Raw genomic sequence first — 19,639 nt, 5'->3', positions numbered from 1 at the left:
TCTTTTTATAATAGAAACTTTCATTTTACTTTAAAAATTTAAGTCAATGACCTAAAACTGCAACAGTATATTAAAGTAAAAGTGAAGAAACTGATAGTTTCACTCACACGTGTGTCGGATTTGCGCAATGTTTATGGGGTCCCGCAAAATGTTCGTAAATATTAGGGGGTCCCCATGCCCAAGTTTAAGAAACCCTGTCTAATCAAACAAGTCACGTGCTTTTCCATATTCGACTAAAGAAATAAATTTCTATATCGTTATCATATTAATTCATTCCGGTCCCAATGAAATTTCACCTTGGCTTAGCATTTTTCAGTATCAAGGCCATTCAAATTGAAGCTCAATTCATTACTTACACATTATCTAAATAAAACCTTCATTCATATTACTTCTCAAAAGTATGCATTAGTGGTGAAATATGTTAAATATTGGTGCTGATTTCCATGTATTTAACTTTCTTTTTTTATACTTAATTTATCTAATTTTCATTGGTTATTCGTTTAAGGATTACAGTTTATCTCCATCTTTTTTCCTTCCTCCTTTTCACTCTTTTTTGTGTAACGTGGTTGTATGGTTAAATTAACTTTCAATTAAATTCCATACACTGCCGAGCATACAGAATGAAAATAACCTAGTATTTGAACTCTGAAATCCTTTTCCAATTTTATATACTCGCTTCATTATCGTATTGCAACCAGCGATCTCTGCTGGTGGCCCTCGAGTGCGCTTTGTATTACTTACAATGTTCTGGATCTGCCGCTGTGGACCACTTTGGACTTTTGAGCGGATATGATTGTCTTAGTACCTATTTATTTCGATTTTAACTAAATAATTCCACTGAATACGTGATGTACAGTGAGTACAAAAAGTATTTGCACACATACATTTTTGTTCACAATTTATAAGAAAATGAATTAAGAAATACAAAAATTGGCATTTAAAACATAGAATAAGCTTATTCATTTAAATTAATTACAAAAAATATAATAATATTAATAAAAAAATATTTTTGCAACAATATTAAAATATCTTATGTCAAAAAAGTATTTGCACACTCAACTCAACTTTAGCAAATTTGAGTTTTTATGCTATTATTTGACAGTCCTCCCGCAGTAAATAACATACGAAAGACGACTATAAATTGAGGTGTTGTAGAAACGTTATCAGTTGATTGTCGATTTCAAACTGTAATGGCACCTAAGAAAACTGAATTGCCGATTTCGTTGCGAGAAAAAATTGTTTTTCTACGTGAAAATGGCCTAAGTTATCGAAAAATAGGTAAAAAAAAGTACATGTTTGCTTCTCTACTGTTCGGTATGTTATAAAACGTCATAAAGAAAGAGGATCTACATCAAATAACTTGCGCTCTGGACACTCAAAGAAACTTTCACTGCGAATGAAGTGAAAACTCATAAGAGAAGCATCGAAAAATCCATTTATTAGTGCAATTACTTTAGCCAATGATGTCGCTTCAACATCTGAAGTTCAAATCTGTGCCCAAAGTGTTCGAAATGTCCTGCACGATGCACACATTTATGGGAGATCGCCAAGGAAAAAACCTCTCATAACTGAACGAAATAGATTGAACAGACTTGAATTCGCTAAGGAATATATCAATAAGCCAATGAATTTCTGGAAAAATGTCATATTCTCCGACGAGAGTAAGTTCAATATCTTTAAATCAGATGGCAGGAAATTAGTTTGGAGAAAACCTTGTACTGCTTTTCATACCAAAAATATGTTACCTACAGTTAAACATGGAGGAGGTTCTGTTATGATTTGGGGGTGCATGGCTAGCAAAGGAGTTGGTAATTTGTGTTTCATTGATGGGAATATGACAGCTCGAACCTATATTGATGTGTTGCGAGATAACTTGCCACAAAGTGCAATAAAATTGGGTATCAGTAATTCGTACTATTTTCAGCTAGACAATGATCCCAAGCACACTGCCGGTATAACACGTATGTGGTTGCTTTATAATGTTCCCAGAAAACATGCCACTCCACCACAATCACCATACTTAACTCCTTTGGAATATTTATGAAATTCTTTGGATTTAAAAATGAGAAAAAGGAAGATTTCAAGCAAATCTGCCCTTATTGAAGAGTGATAGAATACTGATCCTACTGTTATAGAAAATTTAATTAAATCAATGTCAGCAAGATTACAAGCAGTAATAGATGCTAAAGGAATGCATACTAAATATTAGTTATTTGAAATTTGCTTATATATTTTATTTCTTTTGTATTCAAGCAGTTGTGCAAATACTTTTTTGATACGAGATATTTTAATTTTTATTACAAAAAAGCCTTGTTATTTATATTATTGTAATTTTTCTGTTTGTTTTGGATGATTAAACTTATTCTGATTTGGCAATACCATTTTTTTTATTTCTTAATGCTTCTTTTTATGAATAGCAAACAAAAATGTAGGTGTGCAAATACTTTTTCTACCCACTGTATGACTCTAGAAAAGGCGTGACTGATGTGTATCTGGGCGAATGTTATGCACTAAATAATTTTTATTGTATTGTTATAAGTATTGGAAAGCTTGTTGTCTAATGACCTGTTGGTCAATGACCTGGCATTTGTTTAATAATTAAAACAATTCTTAAGACCTGTTAGCAGCCAAACGTTAAAATAGCTGAAAATTGCTAGATCGACCATTGCTCAAATTCTCAATGAAATTCCTATATGGGAGTTTTCTTGATTTTCCCCGCGCGTAATGTGGATACGAGCCAGTTCCACTTAGAAAGCCTCTCAGGAGGGCATTCCTTTCTTTAGGCAAACAGCTTTCGTATGCTTTGCCGTAACCAAAATAATCCAGTTCAAAGCAATGTTTAAAAGCTACAAACAGAACAAGAAATAGTTCCAATTAAAAATGCAAAGGTTTTAATTGCAATGACATTAATGAAGTTAAAAAAATATTCTGAAACTATTACAAATTGTTCTTGTTAGCTTTTTGTTATTATGCCACCATATATTTTATATATGTTTTTCTTCTTTCGTCATGTCATCATCAATTACTCCAAATCCACGAAGCCGTAAAACGCAACAATATCTTTAAAAAAAAATTGATGATAATGTATGAAATTCCTGTTCACACCTATTTACATCTAATATATACAGCGACAAGTCGAAATGATCATTGAAATTTAGGTAAGCATGCTTAGCTAGGTAAAGACCTTTCATCTGCTTTAGATGATTTACAATCAAAGAGCTGACAAGGCAGACAAAATACCCACAAAGTTAAGTTATTATCCGTTGTTTAAATTCTTCCACAAGACCCACTCTATTACTGAGCAAATTTTCGCAAATTTTAAGGATTTTTCATAATTTTGCCACATAATAAATAAAAAAAGCATGAATTTTTTTTATTTATATTGAAGTTTCGAAATGGTTTCCAGTGTTTAAATGCTTTTAATATTTGCCGGCATCCTTGAATACTCCATTTTCGAATGCAAACCACGTTACATAATAGCAGATTAGGTCACCGACGACCGAGCGGTGCCGGTGGGCCATCTGTTATCACTGGTATTTCGGCCGGGATTCGAATAGCAGCGAATGGTCTGGTTGCGTGCGTGATTTCGTGATTTTTCCCATGTATAGCATGGTACACGCCAGTTTCACTTAGAAAGTCCTCAACGAAGGTATCCCTCCATTTACGCAGATAGCCCTTGTGTGCTTTGCCATAATGAAATAAATAACTAAAACAATGATGATAACAGATACCAAATAAAAAAAACTGTGGGGCGCATAACGTATGAAATTATACTATCAGTTTAAATCAAGATCTTGATCGCTTGTAACGGTTCTATTAACATTGGCAAAGCCTGATTGTTTGAAAATAAATACAATACGCGTCGTTATCTAACAGTTTCTTTGAAAGAAAGTGTAGTGAAAATCCTCGGCTGCGAAATATTCCCCGAATTTCATGATTTATCTCTCGAGATGTTCCTTAATTTCCAATTATGCCATCCTTCCGGTGATTAAATAACTTATACTATGTGATGCAAGAAAAAATATTGAAATATTAAACAAGAATTGTCATATTGTAAGAATTATTGAAGGGGTGAAATTTACTCTAACGAATCTTTATATAAAATAACACACTATCTCTAATATTTCAAGACTTTTTTAAATCCGTTTTAGTTATGCTTAATTTCAACGCATTCAATGAAGTGCTGACTTAATACACAATGAGATTATTAAAAAATATATAAGTTTAATTTGAACGCATTCTTTTTCTATTGATTAAGTTCTAAAAACTAACCCATGTAAATATCAGTTCAGTATTCAAGATTTTACGTATAATGTTTAAAAATTGGTAACTGAGGCAGTTTTAAAGATATCCCTAACGCTCTCTGAAACAATATCGAATGAACTCTCCTCGTTCCTCGTTCTCACATAACCCTTAGCTAAACATTTATTAATAGTATTAGTCAAATAATTTATCATTTGAATTAAATTTAGCGGAGAGCCAAACATTGCTCTTGAGAAATTTTTCCTTGAATGCACAAAGAAAGTCTATGTAAAGAAGGAAAGGCTCCATAGACGTAATGTAAACCAGTTTGTCTTCTACGCCGCTGAAAAGAAGAGGGACAATTCACTAAGGGATTTGGCGACGGAACCTGTTGGCGAGAATTTTCCCCTTTGTGATGTACCTAACCGAGATTTTCCATCTCACAAGCGTCTAGCCCCTCAAATGCTAGTTTCTTCCTGATTCCTCCCTGATCATTTGCGCAGATTCACGCGCAGCATGTTTACTCCAAGGAGCTCGGCGTGGTCAAAGCCGATTTTTTTATAACGCCACGCGTTTAGAACGTTACGAACTTAGTGCGCATTACTGAATGTAAATTAATTTCTTTTTTTAGTTTTTCTGAAATAGTTTTCTTTTTAATTTGTATACATATTTATTTGTTCAGATGTTTTATTATAAATCTATACATAAAGGAAGAATTCCTGATTCATTCATTTATTCACCTACAAATCATCGCCCAAAGCTATTAGAGATACAAATATCAAAACTTAGGAGCTTATTCCTTTTGTACCGAAGATGTCATTTAAGAAGCGATTTTTTAAGATTCTGCGGGCAAAACGTGTTTTTATGATTTTGTATATGAGGAAGAAACAGATGTACATAAGATTCTTGCTTTAAAATGTATAGAATATGAATATCTAAAAACCAATTTCAAACGTTTTCAAAATTCGGTCCCAAAGGGAGGGAAACGTGTTCTTCACATATTCCTTCATACCTCAGATATCCATAAGACAAACTTATGAATTATTGCTGTAAAATGTAAGGAATACGAATAAATGCTGACATCAACATGTGTGGGGAGGGAGACCGATTGGCATAAAATACAAGTTTACATAATGTACAAGTAAGTCTTATTAAAGGTACACACCAAGTATGTAAAGCTAGTTAGTATAAAAAAAAACTTAAGGTTTCTATTATTTAATGTTATTAATAATTAAAACCCCAAAATAAAAATGTAGCAGCATGTGGCAATTCACAAAACTGTGATGAGATTGTTACAATGTTCAGTTAGTTTTAAACAATTCTACACGTAATAAAATGGCCAGTGCACAACATGTGAATATACATGGGGTTGAAAAAACTTGACAAATATTAAATAGCAAGTATTAAATAGTAGAAAATATTGCTTAATGTTAAAATTTGGGATTGACTCAGTTTCACCAAAATATATTTATCTACATTAAAACGTTTGGTAATAATCTATTGACTGAATAGTATAAAATAATCTATTGACTGAATAGTAATAGTATCAATGAATGATTGATTGTATGGACAATATTTGGTATTATTGGATTTTTTTTTGGGGGGGGGAAGGAAGACAGTAATGCAGGCAGGATGAACAAAAATAGAATTACTCATTAATCACAGAATACATCTGCCTATCACGAGGACCTGAGATAAAGGTTCGAAACCCTGTTCTGACCTTCTACATCTGTTCCTGATCATTTTAAGGATCAGAGTTGAAATTATCTTATTATTAAAGAGAAGTTCTGAAGAATGAGAGAGAGAGTATTATATAAATAAGAAAAAAATATCATCTGACACATATAAAACACTTACAGGCAGTTGAAAGAAGGTGTTTTAGATGATAAAAATGGACAAAAGGAATTGTAAATAGGTACTAATGACTATTGTTAAAATATATATTTTTCACTAGATGTGTTACGTTTCTTCGATGGAATTATGTGTAAAATTTTTGTGATCCAAAATAATTTTTAGAATTGTATTATTGTGTTCATTCTGTGTAGTTACTGTAGAAGGTTTTTGTCAGTTTCCTTTTCGTTTTGTATTTGAGAATCTTTTGGGTATTATATTTTTATTAGGTGGGATATCTTTATTAGCAGTTGGGAAATGTATTTCTTGTGCATTTAACATATCAGCAGCTTCTAGTTGTAGTGGTGCTGATTTTAAGAATCCTGTTTAACACATCACATTGTTTGTCAGATTTTAATCAATCTACTAATTCTAAACATGTTTGTTTTAGTTCATTCTTTCTGTGTTCCAGTGAGAGGGTCTGCGATTTTTGTTTTGGCTACTTAATTCAAAATTCATTTTCATCATCTATAATAAGTGGATAATTCATTATGCATTGTAGTTGTAGTATAAGTAGCAGTATTTCTAGTGTGCTGATGTAAGTAATGTATAAGTAGCAGTATTTCTAGTGTGCTGATGTAAGTAATGTATAAGTAGCAGTATTTCTAGTGTGCTTGCACATACTCCATCTAACTTATAAGGTATTTCTCCCGCCTTCTTGGTGCGGTGGTCTGCACACTGGGCGCATATTCCAGAGGTCCGCGGTTCGATTCCCAAACGCATTGCTAATTTCTCAATCTCTCTTGCTTCCAATGTAAAATTCTAATGTCTGTACAGTGGTAAAAGGGTGTTAGATTATTGTTCTCCACACCCAGGATTTGGCAATTAGGTCCCCTAAAAACCCCAGTCGCCCTTTAAAAGGGGGAGTATATAAAGTATTTTTTCCCACCTTCTTGGCATGCCTTCATAGTGTGATGTGTATCCAGAGGTCCGCGGTGTGATTCCCAACGAAGGTGTTGCATATTTTCCATCTTGCCTGCTTCTGAAAAAATACCTAATGTCTCTACAAACTGATGAATCAATATAGCTGCATATATATCAATGAACGCATATATTACACTCAGTGCACTGTATGTGACATGTACAAGTTTTGTTACTTTCATGTATAGTGTATATTTCTGTATTATGTGTTGATGAAACAGACCACCCATTCTCATTCTCTATTACTTATAAACATAGTGTTTTATTTGTTTTATGTCTGATTCTTAAATCCCAAATCTTGTTAATTTACCTTTATTTGCTGTAATTAAGCGATTAATCATTTTATCTCTTACAAATCTCATAATACCATGTACAGTGTTATCCAATCTCTTAACATTTTTTTCATGAAGATAAATATATTTTAATGTTCGGTGCATTCGTTCGATGTGCATATTTGTGTTAACAGCACTGTGAAATCTATAACGGTATGCCCAGCTAGATGTATTTTGTAAATAATATGTTTCAAAGTAATTTGCAAATTCAATAGTGTCAGGATCTTCTGTAAGTAATTTGATTGCTGCTTCTGTCAGTGTATGAAAAGTATGAATATCTTGTTCTTCTAAGAGAGATCTTATAATTTTATATATTTTTGCTTGTTTTTCAACGCCATTGAATTTGTTTTAAAAATTGTTTCTCCAGCCTCTATCAATATGCCATGCACAAAAAAGACGTTTCTGTAGTAAACCCATTTCAGACTTTCAAGCATTAAAAAAAGATTCAGCTATATCAGACATAAATACTTGTGGTTGTATTTGCCCAACTTTTCTTTAATACATGAAAAAAAATTATAGCACTGGCTGATAACATCGATTAGAAATTAAAAATGCACACGGAAATCCTTGGCGCAAATCATCTATTGCAAGTAAAGTTATGAGTTCAATTCTGTATGCATTCACTCCATGTGTACCATCAATATATTTAAAGTCAGAACTAAATTTTTTCAGTATCTCTCTTTGTGCTTCTGTCATTATTATCAAAACAAAATCATTTCCTTTTAGAAATGAAATATTGTGTACAATATTCCCTCATGCTATGTTGATCTCTGGTTTCATAAAATGAAATGCATGGATGCTGAGAATGTTGCATTTCAGGTACCCACGTATCTACACAAACCCAATCATTTTCATGTTTAACAACATTAGAAGACAAACTGAAAGAGTTTTTGATGTTATGTAAATCTTGTTTTGTAAGTAAATGAAACCTCTCAAGCCCAGCATCTCATAGAGAATTTCTAATTTCATCTAAAATATTATCCAGAGAAATTTTTGCTGCTATCTTTGATGCAATATTTTTTATTTCATTTGTTGTTAAAAATAAGTGACCTAAATCATTCCGATGCCCAATATGTATTTTCTGATATGACACTACGCTTTTGCCATCTGTATGTTCTGTTACTTTTAATGCAGCTGGGCAATATGTATTTATTTTATTGCTACCAAGGATTTTTAAGTGACGCAAACCTTTACTTTCTGATATAAAATTTCCTAAACGGTGGCAATACACCATGTATATTAAATATGCTTACTCCATAAGAAATTTTGACTTCGTATTATTTTCAATTTCTGCCTTCCATGCCAAAAATTCATTAAATGAATTAAATTCTAGCTCAGTATGATTCAAATCAACATCACGAACTTTATTGAAATGAAATATTATTTCTCGCTTTTCAAAATTAGCATAACATACAGGACACACATAATTACCTGTTAGAAGTATGAATTTTATTTTGATGATATTTCCAATTTTTTAGGTCACTAAATTTCAGATGGCAGTCGTCACATTTGTAGCTCGGTGCTCAACCACCTTTTAAAGAATCATTAATGTAGTATTATTAGAATGTAATGTGTTGGTATGGCGTTTCAAACTGCATTTATTTTGGTACGTTTTTAAGCAATCAGAGCATACAAAATTACTCTCAGCCACACTAAAATTATTTGCACAATCAACCATACTATTAGAACTTAGTTTTCAGAGACTCAATTAATGAAGTATTATTGTAATGAAATTTACATGCATGGTGTTTCAAATTGTATCTATAGTTGAAAGTTTTAAGCAATCACGGCAAACAAAATCACTCTCAGCTATACTAAAATCATTTGCACAATGAACCATATCACTCACAACACAATCAGAATTATCACACATACCAGAATTGGAATTATCGCACACGATTACTACTTCCTGATTTTGATTCGATTCAGAATCAAAAATACCTTCTGAGGAAACAGAAGTACTTGGCCCTGAAATGAGCAGTTTTTCTTGCTTTTGTGCAGAAGATAAAATAATCGAAGCAAAATAAAAAAGAGAACTGTATCAGCAATCACACGCTACCACGCCAAAGCGGAGTAAATAACAGTAAATACGAGGCGCCTTCAGGAAAATGACGGCATGCGCAGTAATCTGCGCAGATGTTCAGGGAGGAACCAGGAGGAAACTAGCGTCTGAAGGGCTAGACGCTTGTTCCACCTCCGCCACGTGTACAGGAAATTGAGGAACACGGGTTAAGATGAATCGTTCTTTGACTTTTCGCGATAATTTAAACTCGAATTTTCGTGCTTTTTTGCGTTACTAGTTGAACTTGTATTATCCATATCGCAGTTTGATGTCTGATTTTATATCTGTCAATATGTAGGGGAGAAAAATGAAGTCACACAGCTTTAAACTCTTGATAAACGTGACCGTCGAACCTGTTTGAACTTCGACATCAGCTTCGAGCTTTGGCGCTTTCTGGTGACAGATATTTCACGCATGCGCAGTTGTGTCCCTTTTCGTTCGGAGGGAGCCACTCCTGCTGCTACGAAGCTTTCCTTCTTAACAATACATATTCTTTGGCACTGACTCGTTATGGTTCCCAGATTCTACAGAGGGCTCTCTATTGAGGGCTATTGAAAGCATTCAACGCTTTGTTGGCTATTGAAAGGTTTCAACGATCTGTCCTCCTAAATTGTTTGAGGCAGCGGCATGGAGGTAGGAAGTAAGAAGGAGTCGCCCTAAACAAGTTTCTCCGTACCCTCCTCTGAAGCACCGGCGATCCCTACGTGGTGACCAAAACATTGGGTCATTTACCATTGAGTTCTATGGGATTTGACGCGTTCGGGTGTAAATATTTTGTAATTACGTCGCAAATATACATATAAATGTATATATTTTCTTTTTCTACAACACTTCAGAGTCCTAAGTATGTGAAAACAACATATTTTTAAACAACATTTCATTCTGAACGGAATTAAATGCTATACTTTTCTCAGAATTGTTTAATTTGAATGAAATATTTTCACAAGTTTTCGTTAATTATATTAGAAAAAAAAATTAAGGTAGTTCGATTTTATTCAGTTAAGGTACAAAAATTAAGATCAAAGTTTATTGTATTATTAATATTAAAATTATGCATTATTTCTTTTCTATTTATAGAGCTTCTTCCTAAAATACTTTCTTAAATATGACATGATTTTTTGGCTTCTTTTAAATCGAAAAATGTAAGTCAATTTATAATTAATGCTCTATTCGGTTCATTTTAAATTAGAGAATTATTAGGAAAATAGTATTTGACTTTCTCTGAACATTTCTGAAAGGGAATAAAATAAGTTTTTTTTTTTTTTTTTTTTTTTTTTTTTTTTTTTTCTTTTTTAAGTATTATTAAAAACTTGTAACTGAGTTATTATAAAATGTAAGGGAAATAATTCTTTTAATTATACTTATCAGATATTTTTTTACCCTTCATTTCAACAATACATATTCCAAAACTCTTTATTACATTCTTAAGTGCGCATCTCATAGCACTTGCTATGAATAAAATACCTAGCATAAAATACCTTTTAACAGATTGCTTTCCAATACGAACAATTCTTGCTTAAATAGTTTTATAACGTATTTGTCAACAGAATTTCAATTTATGTTTACAATTCAATATTAAGGTTATTATATATTTAGATAACATTTATAATCATTATAAATTAGATGCATTTAATAATTAGATTTCTTCACAGTACTTCCACAGTTGTTTATAAGTGAATAAATTCTTCATTTCAAATACATTTATAAATAATTTAATGAATATTTAAGTATTTTGTCAAAGGCAGATACATGCTTTTTGCAAGCACATGCATAAATACCCATACATATTTCCTATTTATCATTTCCGGCATGTGCAAATCTTTAATTTCTGTGCATTCACTATATTTTTCGTGTAAAGTAATTTACACTAATTTAGCATACACCCGAAAGTTTTACATAAAAAATATATATGAATATAATTTGAATGAAAATTATAAGTATTATTTTTAATACCCACTCAAAGGTCAGTTTCTCTTCAAAATTCCCCCACGATGGCATCTCTCTGTTTAGGCAGATAGCCCTTGCATGCGTTACTCTATTTAATAAAAACTTAATCTGACCTATGTGCCTAATTACAAATATTTTAACATACATAATTTTATATTTACATTTAGCCATCAAGTTTCAAACTTTTCAAATCTTCTAGAAAATAAATTTTGGCAGATCTCTTTTAGCAATTTTCTTAAAATCTATATTTTTGTAGTGCAACAGCTTAGAATTTTATAAAACAAATTCATAATCAAAATCGCTGTTGTTAGTTATCGAAAAATAACCAAGATGTGATTTTTGCGTAAATGTCAGTAAACTATACAAATTGCTATTATCCATCACACTATGAATGTTTCTTTCATGCGAGAGTGTCCCTTTTTCGATTTCTATGGAACTGTCGTGTGTCGAAATACTATCAGAATTTTGTCAAGCGAGCTTCTGAATGTAAACAAAAAACACCCCGTCTGGTGACCCAAACTTCAAAGCAGTGCTTCACTTCTAGCGCGGAATGGCCCCTCCTCCCTTTCCTACCTCCATGGGCAGCGGGGGGTATATACATCGAAACCTGTTCAGGTCTGCAGACGATCTACAACACAGGCGTGAAAAAATTCGCCAAATTTCCTACTTTGCGAAAGATGCAATGACGTTTCCGAAACCTTTAGGTTTGCAAAGTATTTGAATATAATGGATGTATATGCACATTTTCTGTTGTAGAAATAACATTTTGATGAATGAATCGTGTCATGGTGAATCTGCAAATGTTACTTCGTTTCAAAAGGTAAAAAATTAACCATTTTAATGCAGAAAAATTAAATGTTTCCCCAAAATGAAAACTGACTATCCTCCCAAATGGAGTTGTTTTGTCTATAATCCATAGTTCTATTTGGGAGAGCTTTCGATTTGTATATTCGATTCAAATCACTACTTCAATTAAGTCTTAATGACTTTTATTTACACACATCTTTTATATTACAATATATACATTATTTGGAGATTAATTTCAAATCAAAAGATGGGGATTATACCCCCTTAGCATCAAATTCTATCAAGAGAAACCGAATGAGCGACCGCTCTCTTCCAAGTTCGTTTTTCGACTCCTCGTTGCCACTGGCAGAAGAGAAACTTTCGCCCATTTCGCATTCGAGTTGTAACATTTCTCCCACCTTTTGATTTTTGAAAAAGTATGAAAAAATCAAAACAATTGTGAAATGAAAATTGATATACGAATATAAGATGAGTAATTTAAATCTTACCAAAATCAACAATTTTAACTAGGCGTAACAAATATCTTGAATATTTTAAACTTACTTAATATTCTGAAAACTTACATTCTTAAAACAAGAGGCAAAAAATTCTTTTCTGAAAATACTAGTAAAGAGATTAATTCACCAAAGTGGAAAATCAAATTGTATACAAAAATTAAATTCAAAGAAAGGAATAAAGAAAACAAATAACAGTGGTACTGAAAACAAAATTAAACTAATTAAAGTTCTTTGGTTTCACAATTTTTCTACCATATCCACTAAACTGAATGTTTTTATCAGAATTTTCAAGTTCACAGTCTTTGGTATCAATTACTAAATCACTCCTTTTACCAGTATTTCTCGGAGATGTGGATGATTCAGTAGTTTTAAGCTCGAAGATAGATTCTTTATTGTCTATCTCCATTGGAAATACTCTTTGAACTGGTCTTAACAGTTCACCACTAGATGTTTTTACTTTCACCACTCTGATGTTGTTGTCTTTTCCTGGGTATGTTTCGATCACACGACCCATAGGCCAGTCTGTTCTGTTCCTTTTATCGTCCTCTACAAACACTAAATCACCTTTCTTGATGGTTCGCGAAGGTACAGTCTTTGGTCGATGTACTAACAGACCAAGATATTCATCTCTAAATCTTTTACGAAATTCCACACGTAACTTTTGGTGGTATCGCCATCTTTTCGATAAGTTGATTTTATCCAAACTGTCCAGATCCGGAACACCTTTAGTCCGCACATCTTGAATAAACATAGATGGAGTGAGTGCACATAAATCGGTGGAATCTTCTGACTCGTATGTTAATGGTCTAGAGTTGATATTTGCTTCTGCATCATATAGGATAGTTAACATTTTTTCATATGAAAGTAATGCTTTTCCCAGGACTCTTCTCAATAATTTCTTGATCATCTGAACCAGTCTCTCCCACCAGCCGCCCCACCATGCTGCGGTTGGTGGATTTAGTTTCCACTGAATTTTCATTATTGAAGAACTTCTGTTAATTTGGTTCCAGTCAACAGATCGGAGCAAATTCCTTGCCCCTACAAAATTTGTGCCATTATCGCTGTATACTACTCTAGGCCGTCCTCTTCGTGCTATGAATCTTCTAATTCCGAGAAAAAATCCACTAGTCGATAAGCTTCCAATTAATTCTAAATGAACCGCACGATAAACTCCACAAGTAAAAAGCAAGATCCAAGCTTTTCTATTTTCTTTTAAAAAAGTGGTCCAGCTACATCAACACCTGTCACCTCAAATGCATAAGCATCTCTGACTTGATCTTCTGAGAGAGGACAAGGCACTGTATCAAGAGCTTTCGCCGAGTGTCTCTTGCACCGAACGCACTTCGATATGACTCCTTGTACTATTTTTCTTCCTTTTATTATCCAAAATTTTTGACGAATATTGGTCAAAAGAACTTGAGTACCAACATGTAAAAGTTGTAAATGGTAGTCTTGTATCATTCTTTCTACTACTTCATGTTTGGCTGGAAGTATAATGGGGCACCTGAAGTTTTCATCATCATGTCTTCTCAAAATCTTTGTTTTCAACCTTATAATCCCTTCTTCATCTCTGAAAGTAAAACGTCCCTTCAACGGTTCTTCACTAGAGAATGCTTCTTGTTGAACGATCTTCACTAATTTCTTCTCAGCAATGTCCAATTCTTCAACACTCAGAGTTTTGCCATAATTTCTTCCTCCATGTCTACAATTATTTATGAATCTTAGAATCCAACAAATCATTCTCACGATTATAAAGTAACTTGAAAAGTAAATCAGATACCATTTTTCAGCGGTGATATTAACCTAAGTCGAAATAATGTTCTTTCGCTTTTCTTTCATAATTTCTTCTTCGTTAGTAATCACTTCACTAGTTGGCCACTCTTCATCGTTCTTCATAAGCCATTCTGGCCCTTGCCACCAGCGAGATTTCACAAAACTCTCAATCCAACACCCTCGTGATGGTATATCTGCTGGATTCGAATTTCCTGGAATGTGGCTCCATTCAGATTCCAATGACAATTTTCGTATCTCTTTTACTCTATTTGCGACAAATGGCGCCCAATGGTCATCTCTTTGGATCCAAGAAAGTGCAGTACTCGAATCTATCCAATAGTTCCTTGGAACGTTGTCTAATTTGAGTGTTTGTAAATCAAGAGCTGCGAGTCTGACTCCTATACAGCAGGATAATAATTCTAGACGATTTATGGTCATTTTTCTTAATGGACTCACTCTACTTTTAGCTAGAAGAAAATACACCGATACATTTTCACTTGTTTCTTTTCTTAAATAAATCACAGATCCATAGGCTTGTTTACTTGCGTCACAGAACGTATGAAGACTAATACTTTCATTTCCATTTATATCTAAAGCCCTTGGAATTCTAACACTGGATAAAAGTGACAAATCATCAATCCACGAATAGAACTTTTTTTCTAAGTCTTTGGGTATATTTGTATCCCAACCAATTTTTAACAACCATGCCTTTTGTATGAGTAGTTTAGGCGTTAGCGTTATCGGGCAGAGAAAACCCATGGGGTCGAAAATGCGATGTACCGCAGACAATATATTTCTTCTAGTAAGATTTATTGGTTTGTCAGTAGCAGTCTTCACCTCATAGAAAAGGCTAACATCTTCCTTATCCCATAAAATTCCCAACACAGGAGTAGGTTCTATACTATCTTCAGATTTCAGAAGAGAAGTGTGCTCCCACCCTCTCAAATCGAATGACGCAGATTCTAATATTTGTTTCGATTCCTCGATGAATTGCGTAAGTGTCTCTTCATCAGGAACAGATGTAATGCAATTATCTACGTAGAATGATTCTTTTAAATTTTCCGCTGTTTCAGGATATTTAGACGAATTTAGATCAATGTGGTGACTTAATACAGCAGCCAGTAAAAAGGGACTGCAATTCAATCCAAAAACAACGCGGTTATGTCTAAAAACTCTAAGTTCCTCTTTGTCAAAGTCTTTCCACCATAAAAATCGCAAGAAATCTCTATCACTCTTATTCACTGACATTTAAAAAAAAGCCTTTCTTATGTCTGAAATAACTTCTATTATTGCGAAATCATAAAATTATAGGAATAATTTTTTCCAGCAAATTTGGACCCTTTTCTAGGCAATGATTAAGTGAGCGCAAATTTTTGTCTTTACAGGAAGCATCAAAAACCGGTCGCAATTTCATGGTCAAAGTTTCTTTGAATACCCCTTTATGTGGTAAATAATGACACAAATTATTCATTTTGTGTTCAGGGACTTCTTTTATAATTCCTTCATTTAACCAATCTGTGAAAACATTTTCGTAATCCTCGAATTTGCCCTTTTGTATCAACCGGTGTGTCGTACTATTTAAACGCTGTATAGCAATATCAAAATTTTGACTTAAACATTCCTTTTCTGTTACCCAAGGCAACTGAACCTCATATCTTCCCTCTTTAAAGGTAACAGTTTCGTTAAAATGATTCAATGCGACAATTTCCATTTCCTTTCAACATTTTGTTTCAACAGGGTCTTGAATCCCCAATAAATCTAATTTCCACAAATTTTCAATCTTCGATGTGTGAATTAATAAAGAAATCACTGCGACGGCATTAGTCACATTTGCATTATCGTCGATATGATCAGACAATTTTCCCATTAAAATCCAACCCATTTTGGTTTCCATTGTAACTAATGTTGAATTCAAACGTTCAATTTTATCTTTTACTAATTTCCAATAATTATCAGTTCCAATGAGTAAAGATACGTTGTTGTTATCTAAAGATTCGTGATCAACATCCGCTAAAATTATTCCCCTATCTTTTAACAACTCCTTAATATTTTGCGGAGGATAGTCTAGCTCAGCACTCGATATTTCATCAGTCTCTAAAACCTGAATAATTAATTCCTGGTTATCGAAAATGTTTTTTATTTTTACTTCTACTCGCGCACAGTTCTGTCTGGTATGCACTTGAGATCCGAAAGTATGAATCATTATTTCTTCCCTTCCCACGACTTTTAATCCCCGTTGTTTAGACAGACGTTTCTGAATATACGAGCGTTGACTAGCGCTGTCAAATAAACAACGAACTAATTTATTGCGTGACCTACTTTTAAGTTCTACTGTCGCCGTCTGTAAAAATATTTTATTCCTACCGATGCTAATGTGATTGCACGCTGAATTTTCTACTCCTTTTGATTGCGATGCTACGGGTTTTTTCTCATTTTTGTAACAAAGAGTTGCATTATGTTTTTTGTGGCAGTATACACGAGTTTTTCTCAGAACAATCGGAAAATCGATTAACTTGAGCCAGACAAACATAACATCGACCTTCTAATCTCAGTACATTTCGTTTTTCATTTACACTCATATTACACTTTTCACTATTATGTGTGTTATTTTTGCAAAAACTACAGTTTTCTTCTTTTACAGGAGCTAATAATTCTGCTGCCGACGAGGGGTTAACTTTAAACTTATTGTTTGTGTATTTATAATTACTTTCGTGTTTGTCGAAGTGAACTCACTCCATTGAATGGAAAGAATAATTCTTTCCATTCAATGGAGCGAGTTTCGGTTCCGGTTTGTTAACTGGTACGTTTGTTCGCCGCATTCAATGTCGTTTTTCAAAAAAGCAATTAAACCTGTAACATCAGATTCCTCTTTTGGATCACGCTTTCGGTGATATTCAAGAATCAAATCATGAGGCAATAATTTCAATAATATCGGATTTAACAAGTGTCCGTACGAACTTGAAGTTACTCCTAAATTACTTAAGCTTCGAATGTTTATTTTACAAGCGTCGTGTAATCTTCTTAGTGCATTTAAGTTAGAAAAATTTTTAACTGGTTCTATGTCCAAAAGATTATTCATATGTGATTTTATAGTTTTCTCTTGTTTCCCAAAGCGTTCTTTTAAAAGTTCTAAGCAAGAATCGTAATTTTGTTCGGTTAACTGAAATCCTTCAACATTATATGCTTGCCCTATCAATAATGATTTCAAGTATACGAATTTTTTAATCTTGCTTAACGCTTTGTTCTGATCAATCGCAGCTTGAAAACTGTTAAAAAAATTCTAACCATTTTCTTGCATCTCCTGAGAATTCTGGAATATTTAACTTTGGCAATTTCATAGCCGATGACGATACATTTATTTCAGAAACAGAAGTGTTCAAAGAATTTGCATCTGATGCATTTTTCACAGACAAATTTTCATTACATTTATTTAATCTTATTTTAATTCTAAACTTTGCAGACATAATTTGTTCACTGTATTTATCACTTCCAGAAATATCTTTTTCAAATTCTTTAGCATCTTTTAACTGAGTTTCGATTTGTGAATTCAACATTTTCAACGTGTTTTCTCTTTCGAGAATTGTTTCCTTCATCTCCTGCAATTTCTCAATGTTTGCGTTTTCGATATTTTCTGATAACAAAGATTCTATTTTCGTAACGCTACTGCGTTCATTCGTACGTTTCTGCTTCAATTTGTCTAAAGCTTCCATGTTTAAAATTGACTAATCACAATATTGAAACTCAGTTTTTTCCAAATTTTCAAAGAAAAAGGGATTGCTTACCTGTTTACAGGTAATCCATCTGCTAATCTTTGAAATTCTAATCCAAAAGTGCCGGGTTTTGGCACCACTAAAATATGTTCTTTCTATAATCCATAGTTCTATTTGGGAAAGCTTTCGATTCAAATCACTACTTCAATTAAGTCTTAATGACTTTTATTTACACACATCTTTTATATTACAATATATACATAATTCGAGATTAATTTCAAATCAAAAGATGGGGATTATCCCCCCTTCGTATCAAATTCTATCAAGAGAAACCGAGTGAGCGACTGCTCTCTTCCAAGTTCATTTTTTGACTCCTCGTTGCCACTGGCAGAAGAGAAACTTTCGCCCATTTCGCGTTCGAGTTGTAACAGAAGTTCTGGCGCCCTCTATTTTTCAATATTGATACTAATTGAAAAAACGCTAAAGAAACAAGTGATATTCGGCAAATATTTATTAATAACATGATAAAGTATGCTATTTTTTTAATTCAGCAGAATTTTGAGGATGTATTCTATGTAGCAGCAGACGTTTTCAATACGGCACTGCATTTTTTATGAGATAATACAGGGCTAAATTTGCTTATGTTGAACGAACAGGCGGACATTTATCAACAAACCGCCTTAATGCTCAATTTTTACGAACTGACCCAGTCCCATAGGTGGTCAGTGAGTTTACTTTCAGTCTTTGTATCTTTTAGGCTTTGGAGAGAGATCCCTTAGGGTGTCATGGTAAGCATGTCCTTTTTTAGGGCAGTAAATACGGTCGATGACGCTAGTGACTGCACGAATTCTGGATTATCGACTTTGTCTCTGCCATCTACTTCAAAACGTGAGGAATTCTTGAAAGATCCCAAACTTAGGAAAAAAAGCGAAAACAAAAAAGGAGAATGTGAATCCGGAGAAGGAAATTAGGAATGCAGAAAAAACCAGAGAAGAAAAAATACAGGAACTTATCCAGGAGTTCAAACCTGACTATGTGAAACAACACTTGGAATTCGAGCAACCATTTGCCCACCAGCGGCCGAGCGGCAAAGTCGCTGAACACTGGTAGTTCGGTCCGAGGTTCCAATCCAGCGAACGGGCTGGCTGCATGGGCGTTTTCGTAGTTTTCCCCATGTGTAACGTGTATACGAGCCAGTTTCCTTTAGAAAGTCCTCCACGAAGGCATCCCTTCCCTTAGGCAGATAGCCCTCGTGTGCTTTGCCATAATTAAATACACCTACACCACATCTTCGAGCAACCATTAAGTGAAGCAAAAACCGCAGAAGAACAGAACAAATTTGTGTTGGAACATGCAAGGAAAACCAACCAACTGGTTAACAAGAGGTAGCGAACGGAGAAAATTGTCACTATCCCGGATAATGAAGGTCAGTAGATTACACCAAAGAAGACTTCAAAA

The sequence above is a fragment of the Stegodyphus dumicola genome, chromosome X2, assembly GCF_044657685.1.
Source record: "Stegodyphus dumicola isolate Sdum_Otavi_A_Nest chromosome X2, ASM4465768v1".
NCBI lineage: Eukaryota > Metazoa > Arthropoda > Arachnida > Araneae > Eresidae > Stegodyphus > Stegodyphus dumicola.
This window is presented reverse-complemented; position numbering follows the sequence as displayed.